Raw genomic sequence first — 27847 nt, 5'->3', positions numbered from 1 at the left:
GCCAGAGGAACCTCAGCTAGTAAACTAGTAGTGGCTTCAGTGTGACACTTACATGTAAACTTGTGAAGGCGGAACTGCTCACTAGTTAACTAGAGAGGGTACAAATGTCCACTAGTTAACTAGTGAGGTGCAAAATAAGTGTCACTAGTTCACTAGTGGGCCCCAAAACGCCCACAAGTTAACTAGTAAGGTGTGGATATGCTCACTAGTTAACTAGTGAGGTGCAGATTTGCTCACTAGTTAACTAGTGCACCATTAAGCGCCCACTAGTTAACTAGTAAGGTGCAAAAAAGCATCACTAGTTAACTAGTAAGGTGCAGATATGCTCACTAGTTAACTAGTGGGCCCCAAAACGCCAACTAGTTAACTAGTAGGTTGCGGATTTGCTCACTAGTTAACTAGTGAGGCGCAGATATGCTCACTAGTTAACTAGTGACGTGCGGATTTGCTTACTAGTTAACTAGTGAGGCGCAGATATGCTCACTAGTTAACTAGTGAGGTGCGGATTTGCTCACTAGTTAACTAGTGAGGCGCGGATTTGCTCACTAGTTAACTAGTGAGGTGCGGATTTGCTCACTAGTTAACTAGTGAGGTGCAGATATGCTCACTAGTTAACTAGTGAGGTGCGGATTTGCTCACTAGTTAACTAGTGAGGTGCAGATATGCTCACTAGTTAACTAGTGAGCATATCTGCACCTCACTAGTACCTCACTAGTTAACTAGTGAGCATATCTGCACCTCACTAGTTAACTAGTGAGGTGCGGATTTGCTCACTAGTTAACTAGTTGCATCTAAAAACACATACAAGCTGACCATTTTTGTCCACTAGTTAACTAGTGGAACAATTGAAATTTCACCAGTTTACATGTGTGGGAGTGCAGCAGCTCACTAGTTAACTAGTGCCTGAAACACAAATTATGCATATTCTAATGAGAAGGCGGGCAGAAGACTCCTGTTGGGTATAAGAATCCCACCCAGTCTAAAACGTATGTGCTGTGGCCTCACAATCTGATGGGTGTCCCTGAGCGCCAAGGCTTGCACTCATTAGTCATGGTTTGACACCTACTGGTTGGTCGTTGCGGCGGGTTCGAATCCCGCAGATGGCATTCCGCAATTGCTGTAACATTATTTATTTTCTCTTTGTGTTGTAATGTTCAAAGTTTTATTGTTTTACTGCTTTTATTCCCCCCTCCCAAATCAAGTAAAGCACCTCGTTTGGTGTCGTGTAAGGGAGATCAGTTGGCGAGTTCAAGTCCCATTGAGGAGAATTGGAATTTAGTGTGCCAGTAATTTTATTGTAGTTCATTTTTGTTTGGTATTGAAAGTTTGGTATTGAAAAAGGCTATATTAAAAATAATTATTGATATATATATATATATATATATATATATATATATATATATATATATATATATATATATATATATATATCTCCATCCATCCATCCATCCATCTTCCCAAGAAATAGATCAAATGACACTGAGGGAAAAAACTGTGGTTATTTTGGAGAGGGTGCTGGCTGCAAAACCACAAAGGCGGAGCTGCACCCCGCCCATTCACGCAAACTCAGCCTAGCCCACTGACTTCCGTTTTTGTTTTCTACTTTATCGCAAACTGACCTGACCCACATGAATTACGGCTGTTACTAGTTTACAGTCGTCAATGCTATGTTCTATACTCCAATTAAACAAGATAAATATAACTTGCTACATGACAAAGACTGAATATATCTCGAAATGAAAAGGTTTTGTAACCCAGAAGCTAGAACCTTAATGAGGTATTAACTAATTGGCTTACTAATATGATCCATCCTCAATTTAGATAAAATATAAAATATAAATTAAGGAAATTAACAATACTAATTAATAGATATCTAATTAACTAATAGATAATTTCATAATGAATTATTGGAAGGGTGAATAACTAAAATAACGAGTTTAATATTAAACATCGGTTAAAACAAGAATCTTGAACATCACTAACAGAAACAGAAGAGGAAAGCTGTATACTATTGGTCCAGGTGGGAATCTGAAATTTCATTGGCTGAGAGAAATAAGTCCCGCCTCCGCGAAATAAAACCGTGCGACGCAGCTGAGCGAGAGGAGAGACAAACGGCTGTGCAGCACGCAGATACAGAAAGCAAAGACTGAGCGGTTAGAGAGAGAGAGAGAGAGAAAAAAAACAACGGTCGAGGCCGTGAAGAACCCTGATTTGGGTGCCGCATAGATAGAGGGAGAGGCGGACTTGACTCCTTCTAATAAGAGCTAGGAACTTGGAACCAACGCGGTGAGTAAAGAAAAAAGAAGAGAAAAAGCTAACGATGCAACTTAAAAAAAAAAAGGAAACTTAAATAGCTTATCAAATTAATTCCATTCTTATAGATTTGTGTGGAGACGACAGAGTGAACCAATCCTCTGTAGGAGGGAACCGTTGGAGCGCGTTGGTGAGTGAATGAGATTAAATTCAGTAAATTATTAAATTCAAAAAGCTAATTACAGCAACCGAGGTGACAGCAGTGGGCTGCTAGACGTTAGATCCCAGGAGTTAACATCTCAAACTACCAGTTAACGGTGGTAGGGCATATAGGAGTTAACGGCTCAAACCGCCAGTTAACGGCGGTAGGGCATATGGGATTCCCAGGAGTTAACGGCTCAAACCGCCAGTTAATGGTGGTACGGCCTAGATGTACAAGGTCCTCAGGGGCGTTATAGCTAACGCCATAGAATTAGCAATGCGTCCCTTAACCAAACATTTAATAATAAAAAAAAATAGATAAATAAAAATAAATAAAAGCTAACTGATTAGGGAGGAATTATTTTACAGAGGTGGACCAAAGGACCAGAATTTATATTTTGTTGAATTTTGTTATAGAACATTTTATTTATTTATTTATTTATTTATTTATTTATTTATTGTGTTACAGATATACAAGGTGTCACAATGCTGTATAGAAACACAACTAAATGTATCCTTGTTGTCATGAATGTATTTCTTGTTGAATAGTGTAGAGTAATAGAATCTAACTGAGCCTATTGAGCTGAACAATTGTTGTCATATGTAATTATATTTCCAGAGCTACTGAGAATTATTTTAATAGACAATCAAATTGATGTTATGTTAGTTGAACTGTGAACCCAAACATGATTGGCTATGCCAATAGAGTGAAGCATTTGTTTAAGTCTGTAAGACTTTATGCTGTGATGTGACGAGAAGGGTCGATGCCAACTCGCTAACAGTCCTGTTGTTTACAGGCTGGGTTTTTTTTTTTCCTTGGGTTTGATCCCGACTCCTATGATCACTCACTTGGAACGAGAACTGGATTTCTTCCTGACGAGGGAGATGGCGAGCCTTAACCACTGAACGAACCAGGACATCTCAAGTAACTGAAGAGCAGACTGCTCTCTTCTGTGAACAATCTCAACGGTGCGGTAGGAAAAAATCGCACCACCGGACTCTGACTTTCACCCCAAGCGTGGGGATTTGACTTGACGCCGGCTGACTTGTGACTCATATGATCAAATCTCATACCGAGCATTTTACTATTGTCGATTGTTTTCATCTGTTTTTGTGTGTTATCTTTATGTGTTATATTTCCCATTATTATTAAAATTTAGTATATAAACCGTTTCATGCTATACCCGTGACTCCAGTCATTCTTAAACAACCTCCAATTCTCCCCGAACCTAATTATTGGCCCATTTGTTTATTTTTTCTTTTAATTATCTTATTGTATCCTGTAATCCGGTTACATAAAACTTGGCGAGCCAGCCAGGAGAATTGTAGAGTTGTTACCTTAGCTAACCATTGACTGACATCATAAGAGTGCCTGGAGGTCACAGTGGTTTGCCATTTTGGCATTATTGGTACTTTTGAGTGTTTTAAAATGGAAGTTGTAAAAACAGAAAAGGTCAAGGTTTCAAATGCTGTTTTAATCAGTGGGTTAACTGATACAGACCTTGATAACGAAGTCTTTGGGTTTATGGAAGGATTCGGACCAGTTAACAGGCGCATTAAGTTACCAAACTGTGATCAGATTATTGTGGAGTTTCAACATGAAGCCACTGTTAAGGAATTAACGAAACAATGTTTACCCTATGACAAACCTTGTACTAGGAACCCAGATGTTTTCTTTCATATTCAAGACCTAGCCAGCGCGTACAGTCTAGAAACTAGCACATCTGCCACTGATGCCTATCTGTCAGAGCTCAGGGACATAGCTGCGCGTAGCAATCAATCATTTAAAGACCTTCTAATGGAGGAACTGGCAAAAATTGGGGAATCTTTAGGAAGGGATACCCATGCATCTGAACCAGTCACTGAACCAGAGCCAATGCTCCATAGTGACCAAGTTACATATTCCCTGCCTTTAACACCAGAAGTTAACTATATGAACAACTCAAAGGACAATTGTCCACCTACAGAGACTGGAAAACAAAACCCTTGCATTCCACCAAATCTTTTAAACACACCTGAGGTTCAGCGAGTTATTGTGGAACACATTGTTAAAAGCAGTGAGGTTATCCCTCCGCCTACTTCACAATACAGACTAAAACCGTTCTCAGGGCGAGTTCCACACCCTTCTTTTGAAACTGACTATGATACTTGGCGTAGTAGTGTAGTGTTATGCATAAATGATCCTTCACTCACCAAGTCCCAAATTGTACGAAGAATCGTGGAGAGTCTGTCAGCCCCAGCAGCGAGCATCGTTAAAGCTCTTAGTCCAAAATCCGACCCGGAAACGTACCTTGAACATCTCGATTCAGCTTACGCAGCTGTCGAAGACGGCGACGAGCTCTTTGCTCGCTTCTTAAACACAAACCAGGACAGTGGTGAAAAACCTTCCGATTACTTTCAGAGGTTATACACCTTGTTAAACCTAGTTATTCAGAGGAATGGAATTTCCTCCAGTGACGCCGACCAGCAGCTGCTCAAGCAGTTTTGCAGAGGCTGTTGGGACAGCTCGCTGATTTCAAACCTGCAACTCGAACAAAAGAAAGACAACCCGCCTCATTTTACAGCACTTCTCCTCAAACTGCGCACTGAAGAAGACAAACAGGCTACTAAAGCAGCACGCATGAAACAACACTTAGGGGCACAACGAACTAGAGTGTATTCAAATGTGCAAACAACATGCTCTCAGAGTAAAAACACTTGTGAACTGGAAAAAGATGATAACTGTGATGACTTACGCAAACAAATCGCTGAGCTCAGGAGCCAAATTGCACAGCTTAAGGTTAACAACACAGATAAAAAGGCAAAGAAAACTCAAAAAGAGTCAAAACCCCGTGTGGGGACTAAAATTCCAGATGAGCCCAAACAGATTCAGCAGATAACAGCAGTGGTGCCCAGACCAAAGCCTGGATACTGTTTTAAGTGCGGAGAAGATGGGCACATAGCTTCTAGCTGTAGCAACGAGCCAAATCCAGCACTAGTTGCAACTAAAAGACTTGCTCTTAGACAGAAGCAGCGCGAGTGGGAGATGTCAAAGCCAATTGCTCAGTCTCCTCCTTTAAACCGGTAGAAGCTCCTATCGTGGGACAGATAGGTGCTAAAGTAGAACCAAGTCCCTCTAAGGAAAGGACAGAGAGACTTTTTTGCAAGCCAGTTCATGCTCATTCAGTGCCAAAACTTCCCAAAAGATTAGTGGGTGGGCGATGCACAGCTACAGTCTCAGTTAACAGTGTTGAATGTAATTGTTTACTGGATTCAGGGTCCCAGGTAACCACCATTGCCAATTCTTTTTACCAAGAACACTTACCTGACCTCTCAATTAAACCCATCAGTAATCTGTTAGAAGTCGAGGGCGCAAACGGTCAAGCAGTTCCTTATTTAGGATACATAGAGATAAGTGTCACATTTCCAAAAGAGCTCGATCAGTCTGGACTTGAGTTACCTACCCTTGCGTTAGTGGTTCCGGATATAAGCTCAAACTCTGATACACCACTACTCATTGGCACAAACACACTCGATCCTTTGTATGAGCAATTGTCTGCCAATAACTTACCTGATTCCAAGGCACTCTCTTATGGGTACCAACACGTGCTAAAAGCCTTAGCAGTCAGAAAAAAACAAAGCAAAGATGGACGAGTTGGTGTGGTGAAGCTTCGAGGGAGAACCCAAGAAGTTCTCCCTGCAAATAAAAAACTGTTACTAGAAGGGTTTATGCAACCCAGCCAAAACAAGCATGAGCCTTATGCACTCATTGAACAACCCACCAATGGTTCTCTACCAGGGGGTATAATTGTAGACTGTTGCCTCATTTCCTTACCTTCACATGGTCCATACAAAGTACCTGTTGTACTAAGAAACGAAACTAACCATGACATCACATTACCCACTAACTGTGTGATCGCTGAGTTAGTTAAAGCCGATCGTGTTATGCCATATCCAGAACCTGACAAAAGTGATCAGAAAGTACTTGCGGCGTGTAGTTCGCAGCAACAGACTTCACCTTCAAACCCTCCTCTCAGTTTTGACTTCGGTACTTCGCCCTTGTCCGAAGAATGGAAAGGGAGGATCACCAACAAACTTAACACTTACTCCGATGTGTTTTCGCACCACGATCTTGATTTTGGTCATACACAACAGATAAGACATCACATCAACTTAAAAGACGAGACCCCATTCAAACAGAAATCTCGGCCGATCCATCCACATGATTATGAAGCCGTGAGAAAACATTTGGAAGCCCTCTTGGAAACCGGTATAATAAGAGAGTCGGAGTCTCCATTTGCCTCACCAATAGTGGTAGTTCGGAAAAAGAATGGTGAGGTACGTCTATGTATAGACTATAGAAAGCTTAATCTGCAAACCATTCGCGACGCATATGCCCTGCCTAACTTGGAGGAGTCCTTTTCTGCTCTCGCTGGATCACAGTGGTTTTCTGTGATGGACCTCAAGTCAGGTTACTATCAAATAGAGATGTGTGAAAAGGATAAACCTAAAACTGCTTTTGTTTGCCCGTTTGGGTTTTATGAATTTAACCGTATGCCACAAGGAATAACAAATGCTCCAAGCACTTTCCAACGGGTTATGGAAAAGTGTATGAAGGACATTAATCTGAAGGAAGTGTTAGTTTTCCTAGACGACTTGATCGTCTTTTCCAACTCCTTGGAAGAACACGAAACCAGACTTTCTCACGTTCTTGAACGGCTTAGAGAATACGGACTCAAGCTATCACCAGATAAGTGTCGTTTTTTCCAGACATCTGTGCGTTATCTTGGACATATAGTATCTCGAGATGGCATAAAAACCGATCCAGATAAGGTGGAAGCACTCAAAACATGGCCGAAGCCTCAGACTTTGAAGGAACTCCAATCTTTCTTAGGATTTACCGGTTATTACCGACGCTTCGTTAAAGATTACTCAAATATTGTCAAGCCACTAACATCTCTCACGGCTGGTTATCCACCCAAACGGAAAAACTTTAAAACACCACCATGTAGATCAAAGTACTTGAACCCCAAAGAACCCTTTGGGAATCGTTGGAGCCAAGACTGTGAGAAGTCCTTTCAAACTATTATTGAAAAACTTACCACTTCGCCAGTTCTTGGCTACGCTGACGCAAAACTCCCATATCTAGTACACACAGATGCTAGTACGACCGGACTCGGTGCAGCGCTATACCAAGTGCAAAACGGTGTCACACAGGTAATCGCTTATGCAAGTCGCGGTTTAAGCTCTAGTGAAACTAGGTACCCTGCACACAAGTTGGAGTTTCTAGCCTTAAAGTGGGCCATAACAGATAAGTTTCATGACTATTTGTATGGGAACACATTCACTGTCATTACTGATAATAATCCGTTAACTTACCTCTTAACAACGGCAAAACTCGATGCAACGAGCTATCGTTGGCTAGCTGCGTTGTCCACCTATAATTTTGACATCAGATACCATGCAGGTACACAGAACGTTGACGCGGATGGCCTGTCTAGGAGGCTGCATGATAAACCTGAAGACAACTCAAAATTCACTGAGGAATGCCAACGACTAGATGAGTTCCGATCTCATCTTTTATCCTCTGTCAAAGAAGTCGAGCTTCAACTTCAAGCCGAAGCAGTGAAGGCAACATGCCAAAAGCACATGGTCTTGGATGAGACTGATTCTCCTTGTGGTTTAGTTCAGTCACTTGCCATGTCTGCAGCGGCCATTCCAGACCTATTCCAGTTGGAAGACAATAGTGACAGTTTCTTTGCTGTGCCCAAGTATAACCATGCTGACCTTGTCTCCTTGCAGAGGAAAGATCCAACCATTGGCCGAGTCATTCAGCTGCTTATGACTGACAATAAACCGCCAACTGATACTATTGCAGAACCCCCGGTGGTTCTTAACCTTTTGAGAGAGTGGAAACGGTTTGAGGTTCAAAATGATTTACTGTACCGGAGACGCCAATTAGGACCAGAGACATCATTGCAGTTAGTCTTGCCTGATTCATTACGTTCAACAGTCATGCAAAGCCTACATGATGATATGGGGCATCTTGGGGTTGAACGTACGACAGATCTCATTCGGTCCCGTTTTTACTGGCCAAGAATGGCTAGTGATATCGAAATCAAAGTTAAAACTTGCGAAAGATGTATCCGTCGGAAGGCCCTCCCTGACAAAGCTGCTCCAATGGTGAGTATTACCACCACCAGACCTATGGAGTTAGTTTGCATGGATTTTCTCTCCATAGAACCAGACAGTAAGAACACTAAAGATGTCTTAGTGATTACAGACCATTTTACAAAGTATGCAGTGTCCATCCCAACCAAAGATCAGAAAGCCACCACCGTCGCGAAGAACCTGTGGGAACATTTTTTAGTCCACTACGGGTTTCCTGAGCGTCTTCATAGTGATCAGGGACGGGATTTCGAATCACGTACAATCAAGGAACTTTGTTCTTTACTTGGTATCCGTAAAGTCAGAACGAGCCCTTATCACCCTCGTGGCAACCCCGTTGAACGGTACAATCGTACATTACTCAGCATGTTGGGAACTTTACAAGCCACTGAGAAACATCACTGGCGCGATTTTGTAAAACCACTTACTCACTCGTACAATTGTACAAAAAATGACGTGACGGGATACTCTCCCTACGAGCTAATGTTCGGTAGGCAGCCTCGGTTGCCTATAGATATTGCCTTTGGGTTACCGCATTTGAACAAGCCCTCTATAACTCATTCTCAGTATGTTAAAGAACTGAAGAGTCATCTGGAACAGAGTTATGACATTGTCATAAAAAACTCTCAAAAAACAGCGAGGAAGAACAAAGAACGGTTCGACAGAAACATTCGTGAGTCCACACTAGGTGTGGGAGATCGTGTTTTAGTCCGAAATCTTCGCTTAAGAGAAAAGCATAAATTAGCAGACAAATGGGAGCAAACAGTGTATATAGTTCTCAAACAGATGGAAAACTTGCCAGTATACACTGTAAAACCAGAGAACGGAGAAGGACCCAACAGAACACTCCACAGAGATCTTTTACTGCCTTGTGGTTTTCTCTCTTCATTAGAAAATGAAACAGAACGCGTTACGAAACCTAGCAGACCTCATACAAGACAGAGTTCAGCCTTAGAACCTGACCCAGATGAGCCACTTGACGAAGAGGTAGATGAGTTTTATTACTCTGATCTTCCACAAGTGCTAAACCGACCATCCTATCAAATAGCGGTCACCTTGCCAAATAGGGAACTCATAGCAGATTCAGGACCGGTAAATAATATTCAACAACAAAACACACTATCCTTACACACAGGGGATCGCAAGGAACCAACCTTAGCTGGTAATGAAAATGCTGAATTGTCCTTACTTGACAAAGGCATCAACACCGAAACATTCTTACCTGACAGAATGAGTGAAACTGCGACATTCTTACCTGAAAGAGTGAAAGAAGCAGCAACATACTTACCTGAAAAAACGGAAAAAAACGAAGTATACTTACCTGACGTAGAAACGGGGGATGAAACTAACACAAACCTACCTCAATTGGATGGTGTCCTAAAGTCGCAGCAACGTGATGTAAGTTTTGAACCCATCATACACGATCAGACACATACATCTGAAAAGACCAAAGTCTTAGAGAATAGCTCATCAGCTCTGTCGGAAACAGAGAGCTCACTTCGTCCTGTCTCAGTTGAGAATCAAACCGAAACGGATGAGCATGATACTGTGCAACCAGAGATGTATGTCAGGAGATCTGAACGAAGTAGTCAGCCTCCTCAAAGACTAACTTACTCTCAATTGGGCAATCCACTAGTGACCGTAGTTAGGTCCCTTTTCCAAGGACTTAATAAAGCTTTTATTGACTCTCTTACTCAAGAAGTTGTGTACCCCGTAGAAACAATGCACAGGGACGTGCATGATATTTAATGGGGGAGGATGTAACCCAGAAGCTAGAACCTTAATGAGGTATTAACTAATTGGCTTACTAATATGATCCATCCTCAATTTAGATAAAATATAAAATATAAATTAAGGAAATTAACAATACTAATTAATAGATATCTAATTAACTAATAGATAATTTCATAATGAATTATTGGAAGGGTGAATAACTAAAATAACGAGTTTAATATTAAACATCGGTTAAAACAAGAATCTTGAACATCACTAACAGAAACAGAAGAGGAAAGCTGTATACTATTGGTCCAGGTGGGAATCTGAAATTTCATTGGCTGAGAGAAATAAGTCCCGCCTCCGCGAAATAAAACCGTGCGACGCAGCTGAGCGAGAGGAGAGACAAACGGCTGTGCAGCACGCAGATACAGAAAGCAAAGACTGAGCGGTTAGAGAGAGAGAGAGAGAGAAAAAAAACAACGGTCGAGGCCGTGAAGAACCCTGATTTGGGTGCCGCATAGATAGAGGGAGAGGCGGACTTGACTCCTTCTAATAAGAGCTAGGAACTTGGAACCAACGCGGTGAGTAAAGAAAAAAGAAGAGAAAAAGCTAACGATGCAACTTAAAAAAAAAAAGGAAACTTAAATAGCTTATCAAATTAATTCCATTCTTATAGATTTGTGTGGAGACGACAGAGTGAACCAATCCTCTGTAGGAGGGAACCGTTGGAGCGCGTTGGTGAGTGAATGAGATTAAATTCAGTAAATTATTAAATTCAAAAAGCTAATTACAGCAACCGAGGTGACAGCAGTGGGCTGCTAGACGTTAGATCCCAGGAGTTAACATCTCAAACTACCAGTTAACGGTGGTAGGGCATATAGGAGTTAACGGCTCAAACCGCCAGTTAACGGCGGTAGGGCATATGGGATTCCCAGGAGTTAACGGCTCAAACCGCCAGTTAATGGTGGTACGGCCTAGATGTACAAGGTCCTCAGGGGCGTTATAGCTAACGCCATAGAATTAGCAATGCGTCCCTTAACCAAACATTTAATAATAAAAAAAAATAGATAAATAAAAATAAATAAAAGCTAACTGATTAGGGAGGAATTATTTTACAGAGGTGGACCAAAGGACCAGAATTTATATTTTGTTGAATTTTGTTATAGAACATTTTATTTATTTATTTATTTATTTATTTATTTATTTATTGTGTTACAGATATACAAGGTGTCACAATGCTGTATAGAAACACAACTAAATGTATCCTTGTTGTCATGAATGTATTTCTTGTTGAATAGTGTAGAGTAATAGAATCTAACTGAGCCTATTGAGCTGAACAATTGTTGTCATATGTAATTATATTTCCAGAGCTACTGAGAATTATTTTAATAGACAATCAAATTGATGTTATGTTAGTTGAACTGTGAACCCAAACATGATTGGCTATGCCAATAGAGTGAAGCATTTGTTTAAGTCTGTAAGACTTTATGCTGTGATGTGACGAGAAGGGTCGATGCCAACTCGCTAACAGTCCTGTTGTTTACAGGCTGGGTTTTTTTTTTTTCCTTGGGTTTGATCCCGACTCCTATGATCACTCACTTGGAACGAGAACTGGATTTCTTCCTGACGAGGGAGATGGCGAGCCTTAACCACTGAACGAACCAGGACATCTCAAGTAACTGAAGAGCAGACTGCTCTCTTCTGTGAACAATCTCAACGGTGCGGTAGGAAAAAATCCAGTTCTCGTTCCAAGTGAGTGATCATAGGAGTCGGGATCAAACCCAAGGAAAAAAAAAAAACCCAGCCTGTAAACAACAGGACTGTTAGCGAGTTGGCATCGACCCTTCTCGTCACATCACAGCATAAAGTCTTACAGACTTAAACAAATGCTTCACTCTATTGGCATAGCCAATCATGTTTGGGTTCACAGTTCAACTAACATAACATCAATTTGATTGTCTATTAAAATAATTCTCAGTAGCTCTGGAAATATAATTACATATGACAACAATTGTTCAGCTCAATAGGCTCAGTTAGATTCTATTACTCTACACTATTCAACAAGAAATACATTCATGACAACAAGGATACATTTAGTTGTGTTTCTATACAGCATTGTGACACCTTGTATATCTGTAACACAATAAATAAATAAATAAATAAATAAATAAATAAATAAAATGTTCTATAACAAAATTCAACAAAATATAAATTCTGGTCCTTTGGTCCACCTCTGTAAAATAATTCCTCCCTAATCAGTTAGCTTTTATTTATTTTTATTTATCTATTTTTTTTTATTATTAAATGTTTGGTTAAGGGACGCATTGCTAATTCTATGGCGTTAGCTATAACGCCCCTGAGGACCTTGTACATCTAGGCCGTACCACCATTAACTGGCGGTTTGAGCCGTTAACTCCTGGGAATCCCATATGCCCTACCGCCGTTAACTGGCGGTTTGAGCCGTTAACTCCTATATGCCCTACCACCGTTAACTGGTAGTTTGAGATGTTAACTCCTGGGATCTAACGTCTAGCAGCCCACTGCTGTCACCTCGGTTGCTGTAATTAGCTTTTTGAATTTAATAATTTACTGAATTTAATCTCATTCACTCACCAACGCGCTCCAACGGTTCCCTCCTACAGAGGATTGGTTCACTCTGTCGTCTCCACACAAATCTATAAGAATGGAATTAATTTGATAAGCTATTTAAGTTTCCTTTTTTTTTTTAAGTTGCATCGTTAGCTTTTTCTCTTCTTTTTTCTTTACTCACCGCGTTGGTTCCAAGTTCCTAGCTCTTATTAGAAGGAGTCAAGTCCGCCTCTCCCTCTATCTATGCGGCACCCAAATCAGGGTTCTTCACGGCCTCGACCGTTGTTTTTTTTCTCTCTCTCTCTCTCTCTAACCGCTCAGTCTTTGCTTTCTGTATCTGCGTGCTGCACAGCCGTTTGTCTCTCCTCTCGCTCAGCTGCGTCGCACGGTTTTATTTCGCGGAGGCGGGACTTATTTCTCTCAGCCAATGAAATTTCAGATTCCCACCTGGACCAATAGTATACAGCTTTCCTCTTCTGTTTCTGTTAGTGATGTTCAAGATTCTTGTTTTAACCGATGTTTAATATTAAACTCGTTATTTTAGTTATTCACCCTTCCAATAATTCATTATGAAATTATCTATTAGTTAATTAGATATCTATTAATTAGTATTGTTAATTTCCTTAATTTATATTTTATATTTTATCTAAATTGAGGATGGATCATATTAGTAAGCCAATTAGTTAATACCTCATTAAGGTTCTAGCTTCTGGGTTACATCTTCTTTTAACGAATATCTGCCTACAGCTGGTCTAATAAAAGTGGTGTACAACAGCACTTCGGTCTATTGAATGGCCTCTGGTAGTCTAGTGGTAAAATCGTCTAAGTTGGTTTTTGCTTTCCCCTCAGCTGATGCTGGTTCGATTCTCGGCGGGGTCATCAGCAGTCTATTTAGCCACATTCAATTTGTTTATATTTTAGTTGTAATGTTTCTTTTCAGCAAAATATTTATGTCGCTAAAAGTTCTTTGAATTTGGTCGTTCCTAAACAGCATTTTAGTTGAAACTCTGCTCACAATTGGACTCACACTGGCTAAATAAACGAATAAATAAATAAATAAACACATTATATGTTAAACGGTATACCAGTAAATTGTTGTAAACATAGTACTGGCAAGTGTAGCTAGAAATGAAGAAAAGAGGTTGTAAACTACCTAAAACTTACACTACTGGGAGGCGAAACAGCATGTCAACCTGACTCCATAACCACTACACCACCACATCTGTTATAAATCAAGTGGCGTTTCATGTAATTGTGCTGCCCAGTGTGTCTCTGAGATGGGATGTATGGTTTATTGGCGGTGTCTCAGTAGAAGTCATTTCAGAAATAATTTGTCAGAAAATTCACAGAATATCCAGATTTGAGAACCAAGACCAGACCCGCTTCGGGGGAGGAGACCAAATTGAAGCTGAGATGGGAGGAAAATGCATGAATGAGGCTAAAAATGGCTTTGGCGTGTTTCTTATGAGGAAATGACAATATAACATGATTAAAAGTTCCAAAAGTTAGATTTTTAATTATATGGAACCTTTACAAAAACTGTTCAATTAACTTCTCAACTCCGTCCTCAATCTCGCATTTTTTAGCTACAACACCCTCTTTGGTTCCAGAATGCTATCAAGTCTGACAACTGGAAGGAATTAGACTGACTCTAATGGAATGGGCGGGGCTGATTCTGGAATGGGCGGGGCTGACTCTGGTGCAGCTCCACCTTCTGGTGCAGCTCCGCCTTTGTGGTTCTGCAGCAAGCACCACTTGTTATTTTGAGCTAGTACCAGAAGACAGTGTAACCTTTTTTAGTTCTCTCCAGTCAAAACAAAACTTTAGACTTTTTTCTTTTTTAAATTTAACAGGGAACAGCAATCAATTGAACAGGGAACTGCAACCAGTAGTCACACAACAAAATAAAATCACACAAACAAAATAAAGTTACTCTCCTTTTTTCTTGGTGTCTGAAAAGGGCAGGGAAAACCATCAGACTCCAGTCACCCATCGAATGGACTCTTCACCCTCCTGCCCTCTGGGAAGCGCTACAGGAGCCTATGGACTAAGACTACCAGGTCCCGAAACAGTTTCTTCCCCACAGCTGTCAGACTCCTAAACTCTGCCTGCTGACATAACACCCCAAACCAGCAGCACCCTACATAAACTCTGTAGAAACAAGAAAGCCCTGGAAATCGATGCAGAGCGTCGCGGGATATGCCTGACTGGTCATATATATTACCTCTCATGACACTGACCTCTGACCCTATGAACTTGTGTATGTGATGAGTTTATTTACCTTTGATAGGGAGTTATGACCTCTGATTTTGTCAAAATCCTTCAACCCGTTCAGGAGATATTGCACACAAAAGCCAAATTTTCATATATACGGCCTCACACAACCTTGACCTTTGACCCTATGAGGTTTTGTACCTCATGAGTTTATTTACCTTAGATAGGGAGTTCTCACCTGCGATTTGGTCAAAGTATTTCAACCTGTTCAGAAGATATTGCACACAAAAACCAATTTTTCATATATACGGCCTCACACGACCTTTACCTTTGACCCTATGAGGTTGTGACCTGATCAGTTTATCTACCTTTGATAGGGAGCTATCACCTCTGATTTGGTCAAAATCATTCAACCCGTTCAGGCAATTTTTGATATATATATGACCTCACACAACCTTGACCTTTGACCCTATTACATTGTGTTCCTAATCAGTTCATGTACCCTTCATAGTAATAAAATACACAGGCGAGGGTCCGACTCTCTGGAGGACGCCATGTTGGATTCTATGTTTATTTAGCTGTATTTATGGTTTTGCTGGTGGTTTTTGACTCCTTTGAAAACTGTGCAACAACACTCTTCTTCTTCCTTTTCTCGTGTGTTATTTGGCGGATGGCACTCAACATAAAAAGATGCATTTCTCAAACAATTAATGTATTGGAGCGTGAACCTGAGTCATTAATCTCATATCCTAATTTGAGAGTTACAGCTAGAGTCCAGAGAGTTTTGTTGGCTTTATGAGCATTAGTTAGTAAGGTCCTCACTTGAACAAAAAATACAGCTTGTTTGCAGTGACTTTGGTATTTACTACCCCCTATTGCCAGAAATCTACACACTTTCCCTTTAAGCGCGTTGTCTCTTTAAGACTGGTCCTGGGTGACATTGGAGTTTACAGCGAGGCCGTAGAAATTCTCTGTCTGGATATTTATTGTGGAGATTAATGGACTAAAATGGGTTGCTGCACCGTGACTGTCTTCTCCTTTTTTTGGAGAGTAAAAACTATATTTTGGTTTTTAAATGCTGCCGCTGCACCATATTAAGAAATCATATTACTGGTTGGTTCGAAATGGGTTGAAATGTTCACATTTCTTCTTTGCTTTACATGCTGATCACTAAAGCGTGCTTTAATTAATATTGCGTTTTCGTAAAACGTAAGAGCAAACAAGGGGGATTTTAATTGACAAAAATAATAAAATCAGCACATTTCCAAGCCAACTGCGGTTAACATTGGCACGTCGGCTTGAAAAATATCTCCTTTTTGCCGTAAATAACACACATTTCATAGCTGTTGTGGGTTATTTATGTGTTCATCAGTGCTTGAGAACTGTAACTTTGGGGAGCGGGTCGTAATTGTGGGCTTTTAATGCGGTGCTGTCTGTGGCGAGGTGTTGGTAGGGTCTGATCGGAGCTGCAGCCAGAGCGTTTTGCCCGACCAGCGGCTGCTGGGAGCTGGTCCACGGTGAAGCAGCCCACGCAGCCGAACGAGGGCTTCCCGGCTAAGAGCTGACCGCAGCGGCCCCGACGACCGCGGGCCAGCGACCCGAGAAATAACATGGGGAGTCCTGCTGCTGCCTGCTGTTGTTTGTTTTCCGTAGTAAATACCTGAATATGCAGAGACTCAACAGGTCATTCAGTTGTGTGGTATCATTCAGATGATCAAATGAAATGTTGCAACATTAATATCAGTTTACCTGATCTTGATCAATAATCACATTGATGAATTGGTGCATGAATAACTACAAACCCTGCTTCCTGCAGCAGCTTTTTCTGCTCTAGATTTATGATCTGCTATTTGTATATTTCAACGAAAAAGACGGAAATGGCATTAATTATTTAGATTTATTTGTGGATTTTTTTGTCGATGTTAACCCTGTTGTGTCTCAGTTCATGAAGCTGTTTTCAATGTTTCCCGCGATGCGAGCAGCTGATTGTGCAGCAGATGGCCGCGGACATGATCAATTTCGAAGTGCTAGTTCTGGATCAAGAGAAAGCCTGCTGTGCTGTGCCGATGATTTTATTTTGCGAGGATGGATTGAGGAAGGGGGACACACATGCTTAAATATCGACTGTCGGCAATAATCAGATTCATACTCATAAAATACTTGTTAACATGTTTTGTGTGTGTGTGTGTGTGTGTGTGTGTGTGTGTGTGTGTGTGTGTGTGTGTAACTCTGCCCACTAATCCGTTACGTATTTTGTTTCTTGTTGACATAAATACAAAAATTATGCAAAAGAAAAGAAGTGAAATAATGTACACAACTAAAGTGTATGATCCAGTATCGAACCCGCGACCTTCACCATTGCAGGCGAACGCGTTAGTCACTAGACCACCGGCACTAGGTGCTACATCTCCCCGCAAATTTATACCTTTAAAACACTATGAGTGCTGGAGGCTTTACAGCAACGTATGTAAAATAGAGCCTTTTTTATTATTATAAACTTGTCGCTTCCGTACAAATGTGAAACAATATATCTGACGGAGATTTCTGCGGAGTTTCTGCACTTTCCTGTCAACAGAAACAGACATGCTGTCTGCCGCTGCCTTCCGCCTCCAGGCTTTTTCAGACTAATAACTGAAAACTAAAGACTGCACACGTTAACTGAACAAAGATTACAGCAATACACCACAACTTTCTCGCTACAAATATCGTCAAAACATATTTATGTGCTCAAACGATCTTAGTTTATCAAATTTTCTCTTAGAACAGCCTGAACAGAGTCCGCCATACTTTCTCTGTTTCTCAGTCCTACATGGACCAATCACATAGCTGTTCTGCATTTCTTCATTTGCATGTAAAGGCCGGATTTGCTCACTAGCTAACTAGTGAGCAGTACAGCGGTCGAACTAGTTAACATGTTACACAGAATGCCAGCCAAGTGTGTATTTATTCAAATTCCACAAATTTACTAGTTTTAGGGGCATTTTTCTGCAGCTAGTTAACTAGTGACAGTGTTTTGTGTTCACTACTTAACATGTAAGGCTCAGTTTGCCCTCTATAAGCTAGTGAGAAAAAATTATAATGCAGATATGCTCACTAGTTAACTAGTGAGTGCTTCCTGTCCCATTACAAGTGAACTAGAAAGGCCAAATATGTCAACTAGTTAACTAGTGAAGGTAAATTTGTCACTAGTTAACTAGTAAGAACACATTTTTACATAACAAGTAAACTAGATTGCTCCAAAAACAGCAACTAGTGTGCGTCTTGTGCGCACTAGTACACTAGTGAGCATATCTGCACCTCACTAGTTAACTAGTGAGCATATCTGCACCTCACTAGTTAACTAGTGAGCAAATCCGCACCTCACTAGTTAACTAGTGAGCAAATCCGCACCTCACTAGTTAACTAGTGAGCAAATCCGCACCTCACTAGTTAACTAGTGAGCAAATCCGCACTTCACTAGTTAACTAGTGAGCAAATCCGCGCCTCACTAGTTAGCTAGTAAGCAAATCCGCACTTCACTAGTTAACTAGTGAGCATATCTGTGCCTCACTAGTTAACTAGTGAGCAAATCCGCACCCTACTAGTTAACTAGTTGGCGTTTTGGGGCCCACTAGTTAACTAGTGAGCATATCTGCACTTTACAAGTTAACTAGTGATGCTTTTTTGCACCTTACTAGTTAACTAGTGGGTGCTTTAGGGCACACTAGTTAACTAGTGAGCAAATCTGCACCTCACTAGTTAACTAGTGAGCAAATCCGCACATCACTAGTTAACTAGTGAGCATATCTGTGCCTCACTAGTTAACTAGTGAGCAAATCCGCACCCTACTAGTTAACATGTTGACATTTTGGGGCCCACTAGTTAACTAGTGAGCATATCTGCACTTTACAAGTTAACTAGTGATGCTTTTTTGCACCTTACTAGTTAACTAGTGGGCGCTTTAGGGTGCACTAGTTAACTAGTGAGCAAATCTGCACCTCACTAGTTAACTAGTGAGCATATCCGCACCTTACTAGTTAACTTGTGGGCGATTTGGGGCCCACTAGTGAACTAGTGACACTTATTTTGCACCTCACTAGTTAACTAGTGGACATTTGTACCCTCTCTAGTTAACTAGTGAGCAGTTCTGCCTTCACAAGTTTACATGTAAGTGTCACACTGAAGCCACTACTAGTTCACTAGCTGAGGTTCCTCTGGCCAGCATGTTAACTTGTGTGCCGCATGCAAATGTTTGGGGTGGGATTTTACGAAATTCCGCACTGTGATTGGTTGTCATATTTTATTTTGACACAGGGAGCCAATAGAGAGTCTTAATTTGAGAAATTCTCCGCCTCCTAATTAGAATTCTGCGCAACTAGCTAGCTAGTGTGAATGTAGACTTGAACTAGTTTACTAGTATACATTTATGTCCTCACTAGTTAACTAGTTTGGACAATGGATGCATCAACTAGGTAACTAGTGAGCCTGCTGCCATCAACTAGCTAGCTAGTGAGCCATTAATGGTTCACTAGTTAACTAGTGGCACTGACCTACTCCAACTAGTTAACTAGTTAGGAGTTAAGCCTTCACTAGTTAACTAGTGTGCACATTTTGGCCATCAATAGTTAACTAGTGAGACACAAAAAACCTTCAACTAGCTGACTGGTATGCACTTTGGCCTTTACTAGTTAACTAGTGAGCCATTTATGTGACAACTAGTTAACTAGTGAAGCCAAAATGTGTTCACTAGTTAACTAGTGCACATTTATGTCTACCACAAGTTAACTAGTGTGCACATTTTGGCCATCACTAGTTAACTAGTGAGACACAAAAACCTTCAACTAGCTGACTGGTATGCATTTTGGTCTTTACTAGTTAACTAGTGAGCCATTTATGTGTCAACTAGTTAACTAGTGAAGCCAAAATATGTTCACTAGTTAACTAGTGCGCATTTATCTCTACCACAAGTTAACTAGTGTGCACATTTTGACCCTCACTAGTTAACTAGTGAGACAAATACCTTCAAGTAGCTGACTGCTATGCATTTCTGCTTTTACTAGTTAACTAGTGAGCAGTTTTTGTGTCAACTAGTTAACTACTGAAGCCTAAATGTGTTCACTAGTTAACTAGTGCGCATTTCTGCTGTCACTAGTTAACTAGTGGGCACATTTTCACCCTCGATATTTAACTAGTTGACACAAACATGTCTAACTAGTTAACTAGTGGACAGAAATGGCTTACATGTTCATGACAATTCTGGCTGATATCCTGATATCAGAATAAATGCTCATTTGGCTTGCCATAAGAACAACAAATGTGACCCAAGCTGGTTCAGAATGGACACGAAGTTAAAAGCACTACTTGTTCCACAAAACAAGAAGTCCGCGCGAGAAGAGTCCCTGAGCTGCCGATGACACCGCCACCGAGAGGTGTTTGTGATGAGGCTGTTTACACAGACTACGTCATCGCTACGTGCTGCGAATATACCTCCAAATGATAAAACTCGTATTTACCTGTCATTAGCAGCTGGTAGAGGGATCAAGCGCTGCTCTTTCCTCAGCCCGGTCCCATCACTCTACAGTCACATCATCTCCCTCTAGCTCACTCCCTGTCTGCTTCGATGATTCACGTTTTCACGCTTCCAGTTGCGCAGGCGGTATCCATGACAACGCATGAATTATATGTGAGAATAAATAACCAGGCGGGAGGAAGAGTTGAGAGGAATGACTTTTTATGAATGGATGGATGGATAGATGGACGGAACAAGACAAATAAAATAAAAGTCATAAAATATAAACAACTCCTTTCTTCAAGCTGAAGTTCGTTTGTAATGACGTGATCATCTGTATCTGTTCATGACAGTCCTGCTAGAGTGTTTTTTATTCCTGGCCAATCAGGTGCCTCCCTGGTTCTACTCTGTTGTAGATCAGGATCTGCTCCTGCATCTCAGCTCGACAGAAGCCTTAATTCCTAATCAGATCAGCAGGCATGCCACTCCAGACTTGAAGGAACCTCATGAACAAATTACAGCCGGTAACATGGGGGTGGGGGGTGGGGGTGGGTGGGGGGATCATAAATACTTTGGTTAATATAGACATCATCATTGTTTATTATAAATTCTCACTGAACACAAACACACATTTCATAGTCGACATGTGGTCCTGACTTGTTATATTACTTTTGTGGTCTAAAATGAACAAAGCCTGAAGCATAAATCTATTCAGAACAGGAATTACATCAAATAAATAAATAAAACTCTTTGTGACATTCCAGCAAATGGAGACCAGTTGAACCTGGTTTCTGCTTGATTGGTCAGTGACAAGAAAGCGCAGCGGGCCTTTTGTTAAAGCAACAGAGAAGCAAACAAGTGACCAGTTTGCTTTTTTAAAGGGCGCCCGCTCACAAATGGAGCCAAATGTCTCAATACTGTTTTGCCCTCATTTAGCTTTTTTTGTTTTTTAGACTTTTTAAAACATCTGTGATGTTTTAAAAATGATTGATAAAGATTATGTAATTCTGACTTAATCAAATTAAAACATGCAGCATTGCTAGTCCCTGACTTCTCCTAAATCAGGGTAACATTTCATTCAAATGGATTTCATGTTTATTGTGCAAAAGACAAGTGAAATATGTTGATTTCTACCTGTGTTGGTCCACGGAAGACATTTTGACTGCCAGAGAATACCTGACTGATTTCTCTGGGCAAGATACAAATAAAACACCAAGATTGGCAAATTTCAGAGTCAAAGAGCATCTCCAGTGCTTATCACTCTCTCTCTCTTCTTCGTAGTTGTCTTTAAAATTTAAAGGAAGAGCGAAAACGGCACAGATGCGTCAAATAAATACAACCTCAAAATGGTGTTAGAAAGACCGGAGACAACACGAACAGTTACGACTCTGAAACATGCTACCTGGCTGTTGTTTTACCAAGTTTAATAAACAATATCTGAAACTATTAACTCAAAAGCTGAATTTGTTGATCTTTAAATGCAGCAGTCAAAATGACTGCTGAAAGCCGGTTTGGTGGCCGTCCTTGTGTTGACCTCCAGTAGAAGCGAGGAACTCGTCGTTCAAAAGGCAAGACTAAATAAGGGCATGCATGCAAAGTGGAAGTGCCATTGCCTTTGTGACCATCTGGAGCTAAAATCAAATCTGAAACACAAAATCAATAAATACTCTAACTGTTCTGCAGCACAATACCTTTGTTTTTGCACCTTCTAACATTATCAATACTCACAAAAATTGTTATTTTTTTTTTACTTTTTTGAGTTTAGTTCAATCATTTGGCCTTGCTCTCACTTCAGAGGTTTGGCATCTTGGAGTACAATTCCTGTGTGGAAACCACGTCCAGCTTGTCACAGGTCTGTGCCGGCTAATGGCACTGATGAACATCTTCAGGTTTCAAAAGAACAGGAAAGCAAAGTGTCTTTTGTCTGCCAAATGAAGATCTGGGCATCAGGTCCTCCCTGGTGCCCATTTCCGAGCTTCTTCAAAGGCTCTCCAGTCCCATTTTAGTTCTGTTTGTCAACAGCATGCATTGCTGCTACTTTGGTCCTAATGGTGCACGGCAGAGTTCAGCTGCATTAGTTAATGACCTTCACAATGATAGTTATTATGAGCAGCTTCATACCAACAAAAGGGCTCCGTGCAAGTGCACTTGTAAGAGCTGATGTTGTTGGAACGGTTGTCACACAAACGGTTTGAGTTGACATTGTTCTTACTCACTTTGCATGCTAAGCATACATGCTAAATAAAAACTTATATTTGTAAATTATTTTTTTACAGCGTACCTGCATGGGATGTTTTGCATGACCGGCACCTGTGTGTGTATAAAAACACTACTGCTCTCGCTGCGTTGCAGGATTCCAGCCACACTGGAGGGCAGTCTATTTTTGCCTCTCGATGACGTACTTGGTTAGTCACCTACTCCGTGCTTCCGCTGGAGAACGTACAGTATGGCCTGAAAGCGTCAGAACTGTGCATCAAGGATGCAAACACGGAGTTGCATGAAAACAAGAGATAAAAAAAGGCAAAAATGGTTAAAAAAATAGATATTTTGGGTTAATATGTGTTTGAGTTTTACTCTAAGAGTCAGAAAATACCCATTTCAAGCAACACATTTTACAATGGGCATTTTTTATGCATTTGTCACATGTATGTTCAGACTCAATGTGATGAATACATCTACAGTGAAACACCTCTTACTTGTGTTTGAAGTCATTCTCAAATAAGACAGCGATTTAAGTGAGTCACGTTATTTTTTTTTTACAATAAATGATAATCTTGACCTCCACGACCCTGATCCCCTGAGGCACAGTCTGTACGTCTGCATAAATTGCTTTAAAATCATGCAAATGACTGACATTTGCAGAAAAATGTAAAGCTTCCCTGCTCTCTGGTAAGCGGTTAACAAAGTGATCTAAGCTGCCATCACAACATGATTTGTGATTATGCTATCACATCCCTACAGAAATGTGCTTCCCTGTGCAGAAAAGGGTTCTGTTATCAGTCTCTGTCTGCATCTCGTTCTGTGTACATGCTGAGCCACTCTGAGCATGGAGAGGCGGTTGCCATAGCAACGCGAAAGGTCACCTTCGGGAAGTTCTCTGAGCGTGTGCAGAATGTCATTTGGATAATCGAGCTTCCTGTAATGACTGATAACGTAGCGTGGACCATTAGGGACACAGACAGTGATTAGGTGTGTGTGTGTGTGTGTGTGTGGGGGGGGGGGGGGTATTAGTCATGGTGAGAAGAAACAATAAAACATTTATACTAATAGTATGCCATACTTACACTGTGTGTGTGTGTGTGTGTGTGTGTGTGTGTGTGTGTGTGTGTGTTATGCAAATCTGACTAAAAGGAGTTGCTAATCCCAAATGCAATAGACTTTAATCTGGAATGCAGCAGTCCACATTTATTGTTTATTGCAAGTAGGTGATTGTATTGATGTCATGTTGAGACATGTGGTTGAACCCAGTAACTGAAGAAAGGTGAGATTAAAAGAGCTTTGTAAGAAAATAACAAACAATGGACACGAATGAAAGCTTGAGCACATAATTAAATAAAGTAGGATTTGACACTGAGAGGAAGAACCAAGGACCTTTACACAGGATGGGAATGCTTACGTGAACATGAAGTAGCTGAATGAAGACGACGTGGATAGAAAAGATGCATGAGGTCTGACTGATTTGGTGTGTCAGGACACAGCTGAGGTAAGCGTAACAAAAAGTTTATTTAAAGGAGATAGCGCTGGGTCTGTGGAACGTCTGAAACTGGCCGGGATCTTAGGAGAGAGGAGAGGTTGGTGAGTTGGGAACGAGGTGTTAGGGATGTGCCCGGCAGAAGAAAAGTGCCTTACAGAATCCTTCAGGGTTTCAGGATTTGAGGAGGGTACTGGCTGGTAGAGAATGGTGTAGCGGAAATCCACATTTCACATTCTCAAATTAACTTTAATTGGATTCACAAGAAGAAGGACAACGGACTATTTCACACAAAGCTTTTCTTTCTCTCTCACTTAGCAGCAAAAGGGGAAAATTGAAACTGGCCAAGATTCATTTTCCAGCACATCTGGTTAACTCTTACGATTCTCTCCCGCGGTCGTAAATTGCACCAATTGACTTGGTTGTCCCTTCTTTAGCAATCAGAGGAGCAGGATGATATCAGAAACTGGTCTGTTTTATATCCACCCGTCAAGGGTGGCTCTTACACAAGATATGGGTGGTGTAAAATTTCTCTGGGGTTTTCTTCTGGAAGTTTCCAGACTTTAGTCCTTATAAAACCTTGTATTTTTGTTTATCAACAGTCAAAGAAGGTGTTTTAGGTTGTTTATCATCTAAAAGAATCAATGTGTTCTAAGTAAATGTGAAACTCTTATCAGTTACAGACATACTGTAAATGCAAGTGTTCCTCTTTCATGTTAAACCTCTGTCATTTTTGTTTCTCCAGTTAAAATTCATGCTAACAGTAATACAGTCAAGTTTAAGACATGAATGTAGTTCTTTCCTTGTTTAAATTAATAATTTTTGATGCCTTGTACAGGTATTCTTGGTAAATGTTGATGCCTCAGACATTGTTTGAAAATGATGTGTATTTGAAAGAGCAACAGTGCCATCCAGTTGTTAATAAGTGAAATACATGTGGGCGTGCCCAAGAAAGTTTTTCAAAACCAGAGTTCAAACCTCGTGGCGGCAGAGCAAAGAACAAAAGGACGCCTTAAGAAAATCCCTGCCTTTTTTTCCATCTCACCTAGCAACACCGTCGCTCTCAAAGTTTTCAAGTCATTAGCTCTCAAAAGTTACTGTAGAACTCTGCGACAACTCTGTTTGTTTTTGTTAGATCTTCTACGTCAAACCGGAAGTTGGTTTGGTCCGGTAATGTTTTCACAATAAGAGTTTAACTAACTTAGAGTAGTTTTTCAGATTTTGCATCATTTTTGATAATTTGGACCCACGCTCTGAATTCCATGTTTCGGTGCAGCTGAAGTGAAGGAACCTAAAGTCAAGCCACTGTAGAGGAATGCGTTATCCTCAACTCCACAGACAACCGTTGACCGACTCGGCGGCCAGAGTCCTTCAGAACCCCAAGGCTGCTTCAACCCTTTGTCCACCCTCTGGTGACGACAAAAACAGGTCTCATTTCATTTGGCTGACTTTTTATGCTAAGCCCAATTAGTGAATTCAGATTTAAATTTTTATGGCGTGTTATTTCGATCCCAAATCCACATTAGCTCTTAGGATTGCTCCTCCTTTCTCCGCAGCGACAATTTACTTGCACACACACACATGACACACACCCTTTCTTTACTACACCCTCACAATCACACACACACACACACACACACACACACACACACACACATGCATGCGTGCGCGCACACACACACACACACACACACACACACACACACACACACACACACACACACACACCCCAACTTCACCTAAACTCGCATGACAATCCACTTTTTTCCCGTTTAGCAACTATCCTCAATTCTACTATAATCTTGTGTGTCACCAAATCTTCACTGTTTATTACAGATCAGTCAGTCCACAACACTGCCATACAGCTTTGGGTTTATACACTTTCTTAATTCCATGCATGTAGGGCTGAAACAACTAATCGATTTAATCGATTATAATCGATTATTAAAATAGTTAACAACTTTTTTAGTCATCGATTAGTTGTTTAATAATCACATTTTACCGCATAAAGTCTATTTTTACCACAATCTGACATCGGTTACAATCTGTTAAATTTGCCGCCAATGTGTGGCAGTAATGAGCCACTGATCTACCAGTGGAGCCGTAGAAGAAGAAACGAGCCAATAAGTGCCCTCGGTTTTCATGACGTAACACGTTACTGATGCTCATCTTGCTGTGAGAGATGGCGGAACAAGAAGAAATACGGAAGGAAAATAGAAGCGACAAAACTGAAGAGAAACCCCGGACAAAAACCTCACAAGTATGGGAGCACTTCACTCTAGATGCCATGAAAAGACGGGTGACCTGCAAAATATGCAAAAACCATCTAACATTGCACGGAAGCACGACGTCCCTAAGTGAACATTTGAGACGAAAACATGTGGGGGCTGATGCAGCAGAGGAAGAGCCAGCCCGGTAAGTAACAGAAAATAAGCTAAATATAGAGGTCCATCACTACACGCAGATCAAATTTGGGACTTAGTGTTTTAGCTGAGTTCCTTATAGTGGATGTCAAACATGTTTTTTTTTTTTTTTTTTTGCTGCGTCAGTCTACGGTGTTCTACTTGTGAGTGACTAGATGCAATCCTGAATCTCCTCCGTGGTGTGTATCATGCGCTTGCCAAATTTAGCACGTCTGTTTTGAAGAATGTTCTCGTTAAGAGAAAAACAGCACAAACCCATAACTATGTTCCTCATTCAAAAAAGGACAACTCCGCGGAGAAAAATATACAGACGAGCTGTGTCCAGGTGAATATAACGCAGCATAGTTTTACGCTTTCAATTTTTAAATACAGGAGAAATTCAGAAAAAGTCATTTTTTACTATTAAAAGGCTGTTTTACTTTCTAACGCTGTAAAACGCCTCACAACACATTTTTATCAAAATAAATGATCACTGTATATTGTTAATTAATTCAAATAATATAATATTGATTGTGTTGTAGTGTGTGTGCTGCTTTATTTTATATGTGTACTTATTTCAGTCAATTTGTGTTTCTTATGCAGAAAAAAACAAGCAACGATGGACAACTACATGGGGAATATGACACTCACCCCCCAGCAATGCATACCACTTACAAACTCTAGATTCTACATTATTTTTTATGGAATTTACCTCTTACATTTTCATGCCAAAAAATTATTCTGGACTGATATTTTGCACTGTTTAGCTCATTTTACACCGCTGACTGTGTTCATGTGCAATAAAATCGATTGCAGTCAACTGTACAATTCTCTTATGTTTTTCTTTTTCTTAACTGAAATGTATTCATCACTTGTATAGGTTAAATAGCTAAACAATAACAAACCGATTATTCGATCAATCGAAAAAACAATCGACAGATTAATCGATTATGAAAATAATCGTTAGTTGCAGCCCTATGAAACTATAAATTATGTTTGGTTCAATTGTCATATGTATGAACTGATGCTTGTAATAAACTCACAAACCGTAAATCATGCCTCATAATTTCTAGCGATCTCGAGAATAGTTGGTGCATTCTGGCAAGAATTCATCCTTTAAAAGAATTTGTGGTGTTAAATTTGAGA

The 27847-nt window shown here is 40.6% G+C and overlaps 1 protein-coding gene across 2 annotated transcripts in view; it reads right to left on the bottom strand.

The window, feature by feature from the left end:
- nrsn1 (neurensin 1) overlaps positions 1–20769 on the bottom strand; it is a 31117-nt gene extending 10348 nt beyond the window's left edge. Inside the window, exon 1 of one of the 2 annotated variants that reach the window (XM_015949113.3) lies at positions 20613–20769. The gene's annotated coding sequence lies outside the window, so the exon portion shown is untranslated. The remainder of the gene's footprint in view (positions 1–20612) is intronic. The other variant, XM_054740412.2, reaches the window with a different exon arrangement.
- Between the last annotated feature and the right edge of the window lie 7078 nt (positions 20770–27847).

Source organism: Nothobranchius furzeri, chromosome 5, assembly GCF_043380555.1.
Source record: "Nothobranchius furzeri strain GRZ-AD chromosome 5, NfurGRZ-RIMD1, whole genome shotgun sequence".
In the NCBI taxonomy this organism is placed as follows: domain Eukaryota; kingdom Metazoa; phylum Chordata; class Actinopteri; order Cyprinodontiformes; family Nothobranchiidae; genus Nothobranchius; species Nothobranchius furzeri.
Note: the sequence above shows the minus strand (reverse complement) of the source record. Positions and strands in the feature narration are given on the sequence as shown.